Consider the following 15,770-nt stretch of genomic DNA (forward strand, 5'->3'; position numbering starts at 1 on the left):
AGCTTTTCCTAGTGAGCAGATATGTCCTGCATGAGCAGCTATTTCAGGAAGGGTTATTGCACCACATCCACAAAAACTGCTTTAGAGGTTTCTGGGTACCCATGAGGGACTTGAAATCATGCAGATACTCAGTGGCACAGGTGACATGCACTTCTCTTTTGCTTGCCAACGTATACATTTAGGAGTACCCAGCACTTACATTCTTGAGCAACAGCAGCCCAGGCTGCCATCTGCACAATCGATGGGGAGTATACTTCCTCCACTCTGCTGCTTGCTTAATTGCTACTGTTGCTTCCCAAATCCTGTAATCATCATTTTGAACTCACACAATCTCAGCCAAATGATTCTCATCCAGTCCTCCATCTTGTTCAGACAATGGGTAGCCAATTAGTCTGCACTAAATATTTAGAGAAAACGAAGATACAGAAATGAAGAGCTGAAACACTCTCCTCAGCTCTCTCCTCACCAGTTTGGCTGGTTGTACAGTCAAGGAATCACATAGCTGCAGGACTGGGACCTTGTAAAAACTTACAAGAGCCCCAGAGTGATATGGCTCTATGGAATCACCTGTAGAGGTATAGGACTGTTGGTTTCACCCACAGAATAATTACTTTGTTTGTTTTTCACCCTTTACAGATGTCATTTTCCAGCCAGCACCCACAGCAGTGGGATAAGGAGAGTGCAGCTATAAGGAGAATATACATTCCAAAAGTTCCTGGGAATTCGTTTATTGTCTTAAACATATCTGGCTTTCAGCAGCTCCTCAAGAATGTGTTAGAGTCTGCTCAGTATCAACTGACTGGTTCAGTGGAGATTTTCAATTCAGCTGTATTGGCACAGTGGATACCTTATCACATCCTTCTTTCACATAAATTAATCTGTTAATGTGACAGATCAATCTGTTCTGCGTAATATCCTTTCATTTTTCAGCAAATATAAAAAGTGTTAAAATAATTACCTATAACAAATATTATTTTAAATATCTTTATTAAAGACACTCAATTTTCCCCTAACTTCTTTCATAAGGTCATAAAATAAACCAGTATGAAATGTGAAAAAGAAACTCTTATCATTTTAAATATTTAAATGTTTTTATTCCTCATTGTTTACTGTAAAGTTGATAGGAAATAAGAAAACAGTTCCATTTAATTTTTCACAAAAGAGTCAGTTTCTGACTAGTTCTAGGCTATGTGCTGAATGGTTACTTTAGTATCACACAGGAGTACTGACCAGCCCATTTTTTCATTTAAGGAATTAAAATTTTTCTTTGTAGCATTTCTGTAAGATTTCTACATGCATATGAAACTCATTGGGAGGAAGAAATGTAACTAGATTACCTTTAGAAAGAAGGCCTGTTCCAAATAATTCAGGTCATTATAAAAGGTAAGTGTGTAGAGGAGAAGATCTAATAAATGATGGGAAGCCTATGAGGACACAAGTCTAATGAAACTCCATAATGATTGTGCAGCTGAACATTTCTTGGAAGCAATTTCTGGGGTATACAGACTTTGCAAGTGGGAACATGGCACAGGGCAGTGAAGTAGGATCAAAAAATCCTTCATCTGCATTACCAGCAGCAGGGAAAATATAAAAGAAAGGAATTAAGCCAGGCCTTAGTCCAAGCAGAAAAAGACCTGTTTGGTCTATGGAACCAGAGAATAAGTGGTATTAATCATGTAATCAACATACTTTGAAAAGATAGATCTGTCCATGTCCATGATTAACATTTCTGTGAATTTAACCTAGAAATTTACACACTATTGTTATTTTCATCAACTGTGCTGCCACTCTGTTGTGAGTACACTCCAGCAAGTCTCTGTCCCAGCTCTCCTGTTCAGCTGCCAGATGAACCGTGGTGCCTCGCTTTGTCACTGGGTTGCTGTGCATCACTAGCATGTGGCCATGCATCTCACTGCAGAGGTGGACATCCGCCCGTGTTGGGTGAAATTACTTCATGGAAATAACCAATATTTGAGGAAACACCCCTAAAAATGCCAAGTCCCAACCAAAGCTCAAAGCAATGTATGAAAAACACCCAAATTAGTCCCCCAAAGTCCATCAGAGGATTAATTTCTTTTTAGGCATCCCTGTCTGTGGAAGATTGGAGCCATAATTTATGGTTCTCTAAAAAACTTCTAGACTTACAAGGAACATTAAGCCTTTAAAAAAGTCAGTGAAAAGGGCAATGCCACCTGAATGCCCTGTTTGCACCATATTGTCTTTCAGACCAATCAATCTCTCATCCTCATTCAGAGATGTCCCTAAGCAGAAGGTTACACCTGAGTGAGAATAGCACAAGCCAGGTTTTTAGTCAGAATAATTTACTGTTTTCCTAAGTGGTGAGAATACCACTTTCACAGTTTATGAATCTGATCATTGTAGTTTTGCTTTTCTGCCCAAGATTAGGTAATGCTGGGAACGTGTCTGTATCTCAGCTAATACAGAGGAAACAAATCACACATTCCCAATGTGCCAAAAAAGGATGGGCAATTTGATAGTTGCAGATCTAATTCCTCCTGAATGTCAGTTTCCACTCTAATTTCCTCTCAGTTTAAAGAGTCACAGCTGCGAGTTTGCCTTCCTTGTGTCTCTCAGGAACATGGTGATATCTCCAAGCAAGGGCAAGCACTATATGAAATCAGAATGACAGGATGACACATTTTAGGTCACCTGTGACAGTCATCTGCTAGAGCACACTGGCTCTTTACTGGACTGGACTGTACATTTCTCCAAATGGGGATGAATGCTGTAAACAGGGGAAACACCACTTGTTCTCTTCAGGGACCAACCAAGTGTGTTCTCCTACCTGGAAAGCTCCTGCACAAGTCTCATCTCATTCTGCTATGCTGTTGCAGCTTGTGATTCCTAATTAACATTTCCTTTTTTTCCCCATGGATATGACTGAGATGGGCATTCTCACAAAAACAACATAGTAGCAAAATAGAAAACGTGAAATAGTAGGGCCAGGACCAAAACTAGACTGCATTCCTGAGAATGAGAATGTTTCAGAAATAAATTTGCAGTAGCCACTGCAAAGTGTCACAATCACTACTCTGTGCTTTTCCTTAATAACTCTAGCACAGCAGCTTTAAAGGTGGTCAAAGAAAATACATCAGTGGAAACATTTTCTCTGAAAAATCAGATCCCATCAGAAGAATACCTTTTGAAATCATGTCAATTCCATGAAAATGTTTTAAGAAAGCCATACAAATGTTCTGACAGCTTTAAAGCATTCAATTTTTATTTTTTGCAGAGTAAGACATTTTTGTTTCTAAATTGCAATGGTTTCAATTTAAGTTAGCATAGTGTTAACATACAGTGTAACATAAATGAAAAGGTGCCATCATTAAACATTCAGCTAAATTTTTCTTGCAGAAGTTTTGGGGTTTTTAAAGACTGCAAAATTTTCAGATTGCATTGCTAATTAGAACAAAGACAAATCTCAAAAATATTAATGAAAGTGAAATTTTATCCACTGAACAGCTTATGTACTTCTCATACTCTTGGCAGGGATAAAAGAGATATCAAGAAAAACAAAAAGGAAACAGCCAATCAAAAAAAGAAACAAAAGTGTCTGGTTCAGATAACTTCTGAGAGGGTACTAAATTTCAAATATGAGAAGTCCACAGATCCAGGCCCATGCCTAAAGTTAATCTTTTATTTTATTCAGGCTGACATAAAATTCAGTTTTCTCCACAAGGATTTAAAGCACCAGAGAGAATAAATCTGTTAGAAACTTGGTGAGATTAGGGCACCTACCTCCCACAGGTTTCTTGACAAATCTTGCATTTCAAGATAGAGTATTAAAATATAAAACAAATTATGCCAGAGGTCTTTTGGTACTATTTCATATTCAGTGAAGAAACATGAGCAGAATTAAATTTCTACTCAGCTACTTAGCACTGGGCTAAGTGTCAAGAAGCAGCAATTCTTTTCCTTAGGCCAACCTGATAACAATGCATTGCAGCTCACCAGAGATCTAGTTGGAAATAAAATCTGCATCATGGTGGAGCTTTTTGTACAGCTAGAGTCACCAGCATTCCCAGGACAGAAGAGAGGATGAAGCACCAAACCTCCTCCGTTGATGCCACCTCTATGGCTCCATTCATCCCCACAGCATCAGAGCATCCCTCTCATGGGTGCTAAGAAATACCCACCTCTGATTCATCCCTGATTCATCCCAGCACTCAGGACTGTATAGTCTGGCATGGCTGTTATGTACTATGGTGTACCAAAAGGAGAATGAAATAAAATCTTAAACTTTGGCTCACTGCCAGAGACCAGAAGAGGAATTGTTATATGAGTGGGACAGGATTTGATAAAGGAATACCGGCACCTTCTTGTATTTTGAAACAAAACTAATCCCCAAAATATCTAGTTCTGTAAAGTTAAAATTGATTCCTACATGGCATTGCTGAGTTCCCTGGAAGAATAATGGCGCTGCTCCACTCAAAACTACCCCAGAAAATGTTATCACGGTGTTGACAATTGAGTCTTAGCATTTGATAATATACTCTGACTTTGTTTTATTTACTAGGATAGATGTCATCAGTGCAAGGAATTGCAAGGTCTATGTGATCCAAATTTAATTTTTATTGAGCTGCACTAATCCAATGCAAATTATTTCCCTTGATTCTCTACCAGTAATTATTATTTATTAATTCTGGTAAACCTGGTAAGATTCCCATTTGTGCCAGAAACAACTAACTAACCAACAAATCTTCCAGCTCTAGATATATATACATGATAAAATACCTTTTAAATTCCACTTGTTAAAAATTAATCTGACTCTAAAACTGACATCTGGATTTCCCCCAACCTTTAGCGAACTCTGGATTCAAGTTTGAATTTTTATTTTGGACTTCTTTCAACAGGTTCTCTGAATTTGATTCTATATCTGCTTGACAGACAGAAGCAAGTCTCTAAATTAGTTAATCTTCTGTACACCAGTAAGATTCAATTGTAAAGTCAAATGGTGATATTTCTTGATTGAAGGATGTTTCACACATCAAAAGTTAGCCACATTTTAACCCACAACAGTTATCTGTTTCCTAGTGAAATAAAGTCTAGCACCATGTGGAGTTAAGGAGAGGTAGTGGATGGATACTGGGAAATGGGGGTGGAGAACAAGAGAAGTGAGTGGGAAGGCAGGCAACTCCACAGTATTCCCACACCTTGCACTGGTAGGGAAAGACAGGTCCTTCTTTGGCTGCCCTCTTCAACAACTTGTCATGCAATCTGGCATGTGGAGAAAGCTGGAGTGCATTAAAAACAGACCTGAGAATAGACATCCAGGCTTGGGGAATCTAGCATATGCAGGGGAGCATGGGCTGTAAGCATCCACTGTAAAGCATTAGAAACTCCTTAGGTGCCAATAGCTTCTGGACAGCTAATGGTTTAATAGGGCTGGAAGAGAAGAACACGCTGGAAATTTTCTCAGGCAGGGTTTTGTATATCCTGATGGGAAATGGAGGGGAGGGGGAAGAGACCCATAATTTTCCTCTTAGGTATTTATTGGAATAAAAGTGGAACTGTAATTTCTGAGGATTCTCTCATTATGGTGTTGATAACTTCACATGCCAAAGATTTCAGTGACTAGTGACAACCTTCTTCCATGTAACAACAGAGAGAACAATAGAGGGCTTCAGAGTCACATTTAATTCCATTAGTGTTGCTGCTGTAATAGTAACCACAAGCACCTAAAGAGCTAGTAAGATATAAAACAAAAAATCCTGATTAAAAACATTACTTTGCTGGAAAACTTTGCTGACGTGGTTAAGGCTGCTCACTTGCATCCATAAAGTTGATAACAGCGTAATTTGAACTTCTGAGAAATCAGGAAATACTGAGGATAATAAAGCAATACACAATTCAACCTTTACATACCTGTAATGGAAATAATTCACCTTTTCAGTGAGTGATTTCCAGAGAACATGGTGTATAACTACTACAGCTCAGGAATCCCTTGTCTTTGGAAAGACTGTATTCAAAGTGGCACTTCTTCTACATGCATGCTCTGACCCAATTTCCTAGAGAAAAATTCCATGACAATTAAATTTTATCTTCCCCTCCCAGACTCACCATGACTAAATTGTCACAATAGACATGTATTATTAGGCCCACAGAGTATTTTTCCTACTTTACTTTGCACTTTTGATCCCACCCACAGGAGTGATGAGCACTGTAGGGCTGAAGCCTCTTCTGAAGGTATGGCCTCCCATTTTCCCTAATATCATAGTTTACTAAGTTTTCTACCATTTGACACAGCAATAATCAACTCAGCAGATACTGCCAGTTCCCTGTTCCCATTGCCAGCTCCCAGGAGGGAAATATAAAGGTTGCTTGAATGTTGACCTAAACTTTGTACTTCCTGGCTTCCAAAAGTCTGAATTTTGCTGAAGCTGATATTTTATAAGAGCTCCAACTACTGCCAGGAAATCCTAAATCTGCATTAATTAAGGGGTTTTGTCAGTCAGTAAAAAGGAAAGATGCTTTAAAGACCTGATATTCACTATTTCCTTGATTCTTAAAATATATTTGAGATACCATCTTTGCAATGTGTCAATCTGTGATTCAGGATGAGAAAAAAATTCTGAAGAGTCCTGAAGTTTATAGTAAGGACTAGATTCACTGGTAGACTGGGTTGGGTTTTTTCCTGTATGGGGGATGGTAGTTTAGTATGAACACTTTTCTGCTGACTGACTCTTTTATACCAGGTGAATGGTGTTCACCACCATTTTGCTATTTTATTTACTGCTCTCATGGGTTTTGTTTCAAATAAGAGTCAGAAAGCACTGAGCTAAGGATGAGCTGACTTCTTTAGAAGGTACATAGAGAAACCAGCTTTTACAAATTTATGTGTAACTGTTTGAAGCCTAAAACACTGCATCAGTTTTCAACTGAACTCAGCTTCTATCTCTTCAGTAAAAAAAAAAAAAAAAAAAAAGAAAAAAAAAAAAAGAAAAGAAAAGAATAGTTATCACAAAATACTTGGTGTATCTCACTGGCACATTTCACTGCTGGGTATTGAGAAGTATTTGAGTGAGCTCTTTGTGAGGTACATGAACACTCTTTAAAACTGATCCAAGCTGTGTATAGATAGAGTGAAGCTGAAGTCTTGACCTAGGACTCCAGATAATCTAATCCTTTAGTTCAAGTTCTGTCAAAACTCAGCTACAAACTCATTACTGATTTTTTCAGTTCTAGAGCTCTGTAAAAGGATTAAATGCTGTGGCAAAACAGTCATGCTGACAGAGGAGTAGAGAGGAAGGACTAGCTGTGTCAGTGGAAACAGGGGATGCACACCTCTCACCCCTTCCATCCTCTGATATAAACTTGTATACCACAGCTGTCTCTCAAGAGTAACTGAAACCTTCTTGACATTCCATCTCCACAACCAGAAAACTCTCCTTCCAGGATGGCTGGAAAGTGCTGTGGTAGCAAGGGCAAAGAAAAAAATCTTTTACAGTCAATTCAAGCATTTGAAATTTTCAAAGAATAATATGAAGAAATGTTTTCTACTGGAAAACTGGCATTATTATGCCAACTTAAGAATGGTAAAACACTTCAGGAGATGTTAATGAACATCCAGTAATATGCAGGAGCACATCTGCCACCAAACTCACTGCTCCTTCCACTCATTAAAGTGGTGGCTGATGCTGGGCAGTATCAAGAACTCAAGGAGATAAAACTGATGTAGACTTCAGATTATAGCAATAGATTTTGAAAAGAATTCAGCAGTGGCATGAGTCAGCCCAGTTGCATCAGCTCCTGTGATATCTGAATTTGGTCAGTGGATGAATCCAAACAAAGGAAATCTTGCTTTAGAAATAAATTTTTGTGCAGTTGAGCAGTGCAGGAGAGGAAAAGAAAGGTATTCAAGCACAGACAACCCCAACACTCTCCCGGAGGAAGATTTCTGTAGCAACCAGTGATTAAGTGTGATTGAAGCCATGCAAAATATCTTCAGAGCACTGTTTCTTCCTAGGTCAAAACAAGCTTACTTTTGAATTCACAAATTCCTAAATGAAACTGGCCACCTCCTCACATGTTCCAATGTGTGCCCCCTTTCTTTCCCAGAAATAAGTAATTTGATCATCTGTTCACTAGAATGACTGCCAAAATACTGGGAGTAATCGTTGTAAATATTTTTAATGTCAAGCTGGTTGAGTTGTTCTAGAATTGTTTGTTGGAATCAGACAAGTCTCAGTTCCCTTACTCACCATCCAGCTTCATGTTATCCTAAAAGCCAGTAGAAAATTCTCCTGCATGTTTTCAGACATGGAACTGCACTCTCCGAGTTATCCTCTAGCTGGAAAAGATAAAGGTGCTGCCACTTCCTGTGTGTGGGTCTCTAGAATCTTACCACAAGAAATCCAAAGAGACAGACATAGGGACATAAGCATTTGAAGAAATAACTGCACATTAAAAGTCATCAGGGGAAAATAATATGGGTCACTTTCCCCCTGAGATATTAACACTGCTGTGTTTATGAACATCCTTAATTTTGAACGACCTGTACTCTGAAATCAGGGATAACATCAACACCTCAGGTCCTTTCTTGGCAGTAGGGCTGGATGTAGCATTGTTGTGTGGAAGTCAGCTTTGTGTGTTTGCATGCAAAGGTGCTGGATTAGCCAAGGACTGCCAACTCCATTCATTTACCTCTCCTGCAGTGAATGACTCCTGTTCACTAGGTCATCTCAGTAATCTGCAGACTTACCCCCCCAGAGGGTTCCCAGGTAAGGGATTTGATACATCCATCCTTTCCAAAGAGCAGGGAAAAGGGTTAAGTGCTAAAGGCAGAACCAGCTGGGGAGTGCTTATGTTAATGGCAGCTTTTATGCAAGTGCCCTACCACATGTCTGACTGACTGAAAGGATGCCAGCCTTTGCTCTGCTAGGGTATGACTAGGAATATTTTAATGGGAAGTGGCCTGTTTTTTAAAAATCATTAATTAGAGGGGAATATTTTATTTTAAAGAATGGAGCCACATTACAGAATAGCCATGCAACTGAACAAAAGCATTTCCACACATGATTCAGTCTGTATCTGTGTTTTTCCTACACATGCATAACAAGCATTTTTTTTTGCAAGAACTGCATTTTTCTGCCATATTGTTTCTATTGAGAGGTTTCTTCTTCCTCAAAATCCATACTCTGAAATAATAATTTTCAAACTTAGTTTGGTTTCATAAAAAAATTTGCCCTCTTGAATTTGAAAAAGAGGTGGAAAGATGAACTGTAAAGTTTTAAATGCTAGAGAATTTTTTCAGCAGGTCCAGGGAGGGAAGTTTGGGGCCGTATGCTCAGTTTCTGATTGTTGGAGTCAGCAGTGCTTTTAGTCTCAAGACCAGAAGGCTTAAAAGCATTGGCTTAATGCTCATACAAGGATCTGAGCAGGATGTTTTCTTTTAGTCTTCCTTCCCCACCCCTATGCTAGTACCAAATTACATACGTTGCTTCAGATTTCCAACATTTCCCAATCTGGATTAATTTACATTTGGAGAGAGGGTGTGAATTAAACTGTTATAAAAGGCTTAGATGCAGTGCCAACTTGTTACTATGTTCTTTCAAGCACCAAATTCTTTTTCTATTAAGGAAGCTCTCAGAGAATTTCTTGCATCTGGAAATCTCTCCCATTGCAGAGCTCATTTATCAAATGCAAAATATGCCATATACAAACAAAGGCATTCATAGTAACACATCTCCTGCTGCAGTCTTGGGCTCTGTCATACTACAGTAAGACACTGCTGTCTTCTAGGAGATTTCAGTCTGAGAAAAGCCTAACTCCTGCAGGGATGCAGAATGCAAAGGAAGAGTCAGAAGCAACCAGGAGGCAAGAAGAGGACAGAGTGCACACCAAACTGCTACAGCTGACACTGTCAGGACTTGCAGCCTTCAGCGTGTACTGCACCTAAGAATCCAAACAGAGAAGCTGGGCCTGATAGCACTTCTTAACACATTAAATACCTAGGAGTGAATATGAAGTCTGCCCTTATCTTCTACTGGTCTTTTCCCTTGAATTTTCTCAAGTACCTACAGACATACACTTCCATTTTCAGCCAAGGGGTGTGATACAAGTCTTGTCCCTAGTTGGTTGCAAACATCACATTCATGGCATGCCTGTTAATTATAACACTAAAGTATGGGTTGAGGCTGATTCAAATTTGGATATGTCGCAAGGATGGTCTCACTCTTGCTGTTATTGATACTGGTGCCAGAGCTGGGTTATTCACTAAGGATTTTGCTAGCAAATTGCATTCAAGGTCCATGTAACTTCTCCCTTGCCAGCATTAGCCTCTGCCAATTTTTGTAAGCTCTGTAAAAATTATTCATGGATCAAAAATTTTCCAGAGATTGCAATTTCCAATTTGAAGCCTTTAGTATATTCATCTACTTGTGATCTTAAGCCTGCCTTAACCTCACACAGTCACCTGGGTGTCTTCAGCTGAGGGAATACGGGCAGGATCATAGAGCTGAGTGTCTGGTTTCCTTCTGCAGCACTAGAAGGGATTCAAAGCTTTGAGGGGAATTGTTGGTGAACTTTTTTCCTCCTTCATTCACCTTTTCCAATGAACAGCTGTAAGAGCCCTAGAGGTTCTGCATTCCCCCCCTTTACCAGATTTCTTCAGGGGTATGTGATGGGTTTTGTAGAGTAGCTACAGAGTACAGCTCTTCTCCCTCTTCTCTTCACTGCTAGGTGACTTGCTGCCAGTAAGGATTGCAGTCCTTCTTCCCACCACTTAGGTAGCTTGCTTACTTTTCTCTCTGATTCTCTAGTGAGTGTGGAGAGAATAATGAATCATCTTGTAACTCATCAAATGTGACCAGTGGTTTTATGGTGCTTAACAGATGAGATAAATGTGAACTGATGTGAACTGTAAAGTAAGGAAATTGCCAGGCAGCACGCTTTAAACAATCAGAAAACAATTGCTTTAGCATGGTGCTTAATGCTGATGTGACTCATAACCACCAGTTGTAGCAGCAAAAATGGGTAAGTGTGCTTTAAAACGATTGGAAAGATTTGTGAAGGATGATTCCACCCTTGGCTATCAAATATGATGATCCAAATGCCACCTCTGACTCAGGAAACTGTTCAACTTTGCCAAAAAGTGCTACAATGTTCTGGGAGAAAAAACACTCTTCTGAGAGAAATGTTCCCTAAGCATCGACCTTGGCCTCTGCCGATGTTAAGTTGCTGAGCTAGCTGAATTTTGGTACGGCATAATGTTCGTTTTTTTTTCCCTAAAAAATCTACATTTGGCTAATGCAGTGAGTAATCTGTGTTACATACAGGGGCTAATCTATAAAGCATTGTACAGTTGTGATGAATTTACCACTTGCAACAAATTCTGTTGGATATTGCTGGGTTCTATACAATTAAATGTATCTATGGTTCTAATAATTCAGGGGTTACCCAGTACACGGTCTGTATTCATTCTTCTCTGCCCTGGCTCACCAAATAAAAATGGAAACTTGTCAACAATGGGAATGTGTCCACACTGTGCTGCCAATGCTTCTGAGCCTGCAATACAGAAGGCAGGCTGCAGAGAGAGAGAAAGAAAAAAACACTGGTGTGCTGCTGCACCTCCTGACGTAAACCACAATGGGTCTGGCTATCCCTGTAATCATAAAACAGTCACTGAAAAAAAAAACCAAACAAATCCCGAACTACTTTATCCAGTGATTACATAACCTCCACAGCCACACTGCAGCTGAGGTGAGAATCTTGCAGATAGTTTGGGAAAAGGACTCAAACCCCAGCTTCTCCAGGCAGGAGACTGCATTCACCCCTGCCCAGCCTAACAGGCTTAGAGCTCTCCTGAAACACGGTAGTTAAATTTGCCACTCCAAACAGTCCCACCCAAGAGACTGCCCTGAAGCTTTTTGCAGGGAAGGGATTTAATTAGAATGTGATTTTTGTGGTACAATTCAATATTCAGTACAAAAGGACCACCAAAATGTATGCTTTGTGACTTGTGGTGCAGGTTTGCTTAGGCAACTTTTAAGATGATCCCTAGGTAGAGAAAGGGCAAAGACACCAGAGAGGAGGAGAGACTTTGCTGAGCAGGTTTGAATGTCATAAATGCACAGTTATGCCTTAGTATCTGTATCACAGTTGACAGATGCTGCAGCAGTCACATGACTAGAGCATGACCTCATATTTCTGCTCTCTCCCCTCCTCCCCCAGTGATGAGGGCAGTGCTGGCACTTAAATAAGCAGAAGGCATTTCCACAAGGCCAGTTTGTACTTTATTTAAAGGAGAAGCCTGAATTTTGGCACAGAGATATACTTTGTAAGGACTATTAACAGCTGCTCAACAGTGGCAGGGAAGCAAAACTCTTTACCTCCACTTGGGAAGTGCACTAAAGTTGTTTTTCGGGTAAAAACACTGAATCCCAAATCACATGGGCTTAGATCATCCCTTCCCAAGGAAAAATCTGCAGGAGGTACAGCAGAGGGAAGAAATGCTTCCGTGACTCCTCACAGTTTTATCCTGCAGCCGGTGGTGCTGCTGCAAGCTCTGATGTCCTCCAGGGATCTGTGAGAGATGCTGCAGCCATGAGGAGGCCACCTCTGCCCTGATGCTGTCCCAGAAGCCACTCTGGATGCTCTAGCAGAGTGATTTCACAGGAGGATCGAGCATCCAGGAAGAATATATAACTTTATAGGGATTTTCCAAGGGTACTGAGTGAACTCCTAAGTCCTTCCTCTCCTTTTGGCATAGATTTTGGGTTATGCAATTCCCAGAAGGGTCCTGGGAGGAAGACACAGTACGATACTCTCTCAACAGCTGAACATCACTTCAGCAGGAAGTTTTCCAAATTTCCAAAGGTGCAATTGGCTCCATGGGGATAATTTTCAATCATAGCACCATTACACAGGAACCAGACTGGCTGAGAGGTAAAAGTCCTGAATTAAAATCCCAGCTTTGGCACTGATCCTCCTTACAAGTTACCAATGGGAAGTGTTCTAAAAGTGCAGAGATTTTTGTGTATTTTAAAGTTTTCTCACTGAAGTGGCTGCATTTTGCAGCTATTCATGGACTACAGACATGAAACTTTTCCATACAGCTTCACAGTTTTCCAGAAGATAAAAAGTAAGAATTTTCTGTACAACTACTTGCCTCTAAGCCTTCTTTTCTTTAGCCTGGTGTTGGATTGAAATGCAGTACAATTATTCTCATCTATAAGAGTAGTGGTAATTCTTTGGAGCCATAATAGCCCGCTTAGCCTGTTAATATTGCCAGCACACCAGAACTGGCTGGGATTTCTCTGCCAGGGGGTTTCAGTCACCTTTGGGTTTCAGCTCCATGAAGGTCTTTGCTTGAAAAGTCCTGGCTGCACAGAGCAGTGGTTTTTGGATTATCCCAGTGGGAGCACGAGCATTCCAAGAAGGACCAGCAGCTCAGTGTCCTGCTTTGTCGCTGACAAGACTTTGCTGAAGACCTTCATATAATTACTTAGTTTCTTAAGCAAAAGAAAATTAAACCCTGAAAATATGGGGACAAGGAGAGGTGTGTGTGTGCTACATGTGGGTAAAGTATTACTACTTGACCATAAGCAAGAGTCTTCTGGTTGTTTGGAGTGTGCTTGGTGGAGCCTTCACCCCCAGCAAGAGCACTGGGTGCCCTCCGTGGCACTTTAGGCCAAGGGCACGGCTGTCACCTGCCAGGCTCCATGTTTCCTTCAGGAACAGGATCCATGCCGGCCCCAGCGCAGGGCTGTCACCCGCCAGGCTCCATGTTTCCCTCAGGAAAAGGATCCATGCCGGTCCCAGCGCAGGGCTGTCACCCGCCAGGCTCCATGTTTCCTTCAGGAAAAGGATCCATGCCGGCCCCAGCGCAGGGCTGTCACCCGCCAGGCTCCATGTTTCCCTCAGGAACAGGATCCATGCCGGTCCCAGCGCAGGGCTGTCACCGCCAGGCTCCATGTTTCCTTCAGTAAAAGGATCCGTGTCGGTCCCAGCGCAGGGCTGTCACCGCCAGGCTCCATGTTTCCTTCAGTAAAAGGATCCGTGTCGGTCCCAGCGCAGGGCTGTCACCCGCCAGGCTCCATGTTTCCCTCAGGAACAGGATCCATGCCGGTCCCAGCGCAGGGCTGTCACCGCCAGGCTCCATGTTTCCTTCAGTAAAAGGATCCGTGTCGGTCCCAGCGCAGGGCTGTCACCGCCAGGCTCCATGTTTCCTTCAGTAAAAGGATCCGTGTCGGTCCCAGCGCAGGGCTGTCACCGCCAGGCTCCATGTTTCCCTCAGGAACAGGATCCGTGCCGGCCCCAGCGCAGGGCTGTCACCTGCCAGGCTCCATGTTTCCCTCAGGAACAGGATCCATGCCGGCCCCAGCCCAGGGCTGTCACCCGCCAGGCTCCATGTTTCCCTCAGGAAAAGGATCCATGCCGGCCCCAGCGCAGGGCTGTCACCCGCCAGGCTCCGCATTTCCCTCAGGAAAAGGAACCATGCCGGCCCCAGCGCAGGGCTGTCACCCGCCAGGCTCCATGTTTCCCTCAGGAAAAGGATCCATGCCGGTCCCAGCGCAGGGCTGTCACCCGCCAGGCTCCGCATTTCCCTCAGGAAAAGGAACCATGCCGGGCCCAGCGCAGGGCTGTCACCCGCCAGGCTCCGCGTTTCCCTCAGGAAAAGGATCCGTGCCGGTTCCGGCGCTGCCCGTCCCGTTCCCGCCGCCCGCGGCCGCCATGTTGGGAGCCGCGCACGGCGCCATCTTGTGGCCCCTGAGGGCCGGTGCCGGGCGAGACGCGGCACCGTTCGGGCAGGCCGCTGTCCTTGTTTTGGGGAGAAATACAAACATTTCAAAGTGCTGTGCGGCCGCCTGATTCTCGGCACAGCGAGCGAGCAGCAGCACTTCCAGTAGCCCACGTGTGATGTCTCTCTGTGCTGGGTGGAGATGAGGATTTTTGAGGCGTCTCCTTCCCAATGTCAGGAAGGCACATTCCCAGTAGAAACCACATCAGCAGAAAAGAACTGCTCCCACTACAACACACTGGCTGCTGAACACGTGAAAACCCATGGTGATAAATATTCACAATTCCTGTTCATGGTGAGCCTGCACCATGAGCCTGCTGAAAACAGCTCTCGGCATTTCACCGAGATTAAAAACCCTCAGGTGTGTTTCTTTCAGCTAGCCTGGCCCATGATAAGGTGTTTAATGGTCAAACGTTGAATTGGAAGGGCGTATTTGGGGAAAATAACCCGTTGGCCAGCTCCATCATTCCTCAAGTGCCGGTGGCAGTCGGGAGTGTCACCGTGATGCTGGTGGAGCAAACTCATTTAGCCCAGGTTGGAATGGGCCTCCCCCTCTGGCATGCACAGAGCTCTCAGGAAAGGCTGGACAGAAAGCTCTGCATCTTTTGAGGCCTTACATAGCCTTTGGAGCTGGATTTGAACTGAAGGAGATTGCCTGGAATAGGGTAGAGAGCATAGTGGGATCAATCACGGTTTTAGGTATTGACCTGTTTGTCACAACATCATCCTTTGGGGAGTCTCACTTTATCTGCCTTCTTGCTAAAGCTTTCCAAAAAGAGTTATTCAAGCCTTTTTACAATCTGCTGTCCTATGTCATTGAATGGAAGGTTTTCAGAGACAGTGTATATTCATTATGTTACAAACATTGATCAAAACATCTAGGGTTCTACAAGTTTATGTCTTACACTTAGGTGCCACTAAACATTTGAACATGTAGCTCTTAGTGTTTATCCCTTTTTCCCCCCTTAATATTCTTTGTGCTGGTAAATTAACTAGTTATCCTATTATT

The sequence above is a fragment of the Oenanthe melanoleuca genome, chromosome 3 (assembly GCF_029582105.1).
Source record: "Oenanthe melanoleuca isolate GR-GAL-2019-014 chromosome 3, OMel1.0, whole genome shotgun sequence".
NCBI lineage: Eukaryota > Metazoa > Chordata > Aves > Passeriformes > Muscicapidae > Oenanthe > Oenanthe melanoleuca.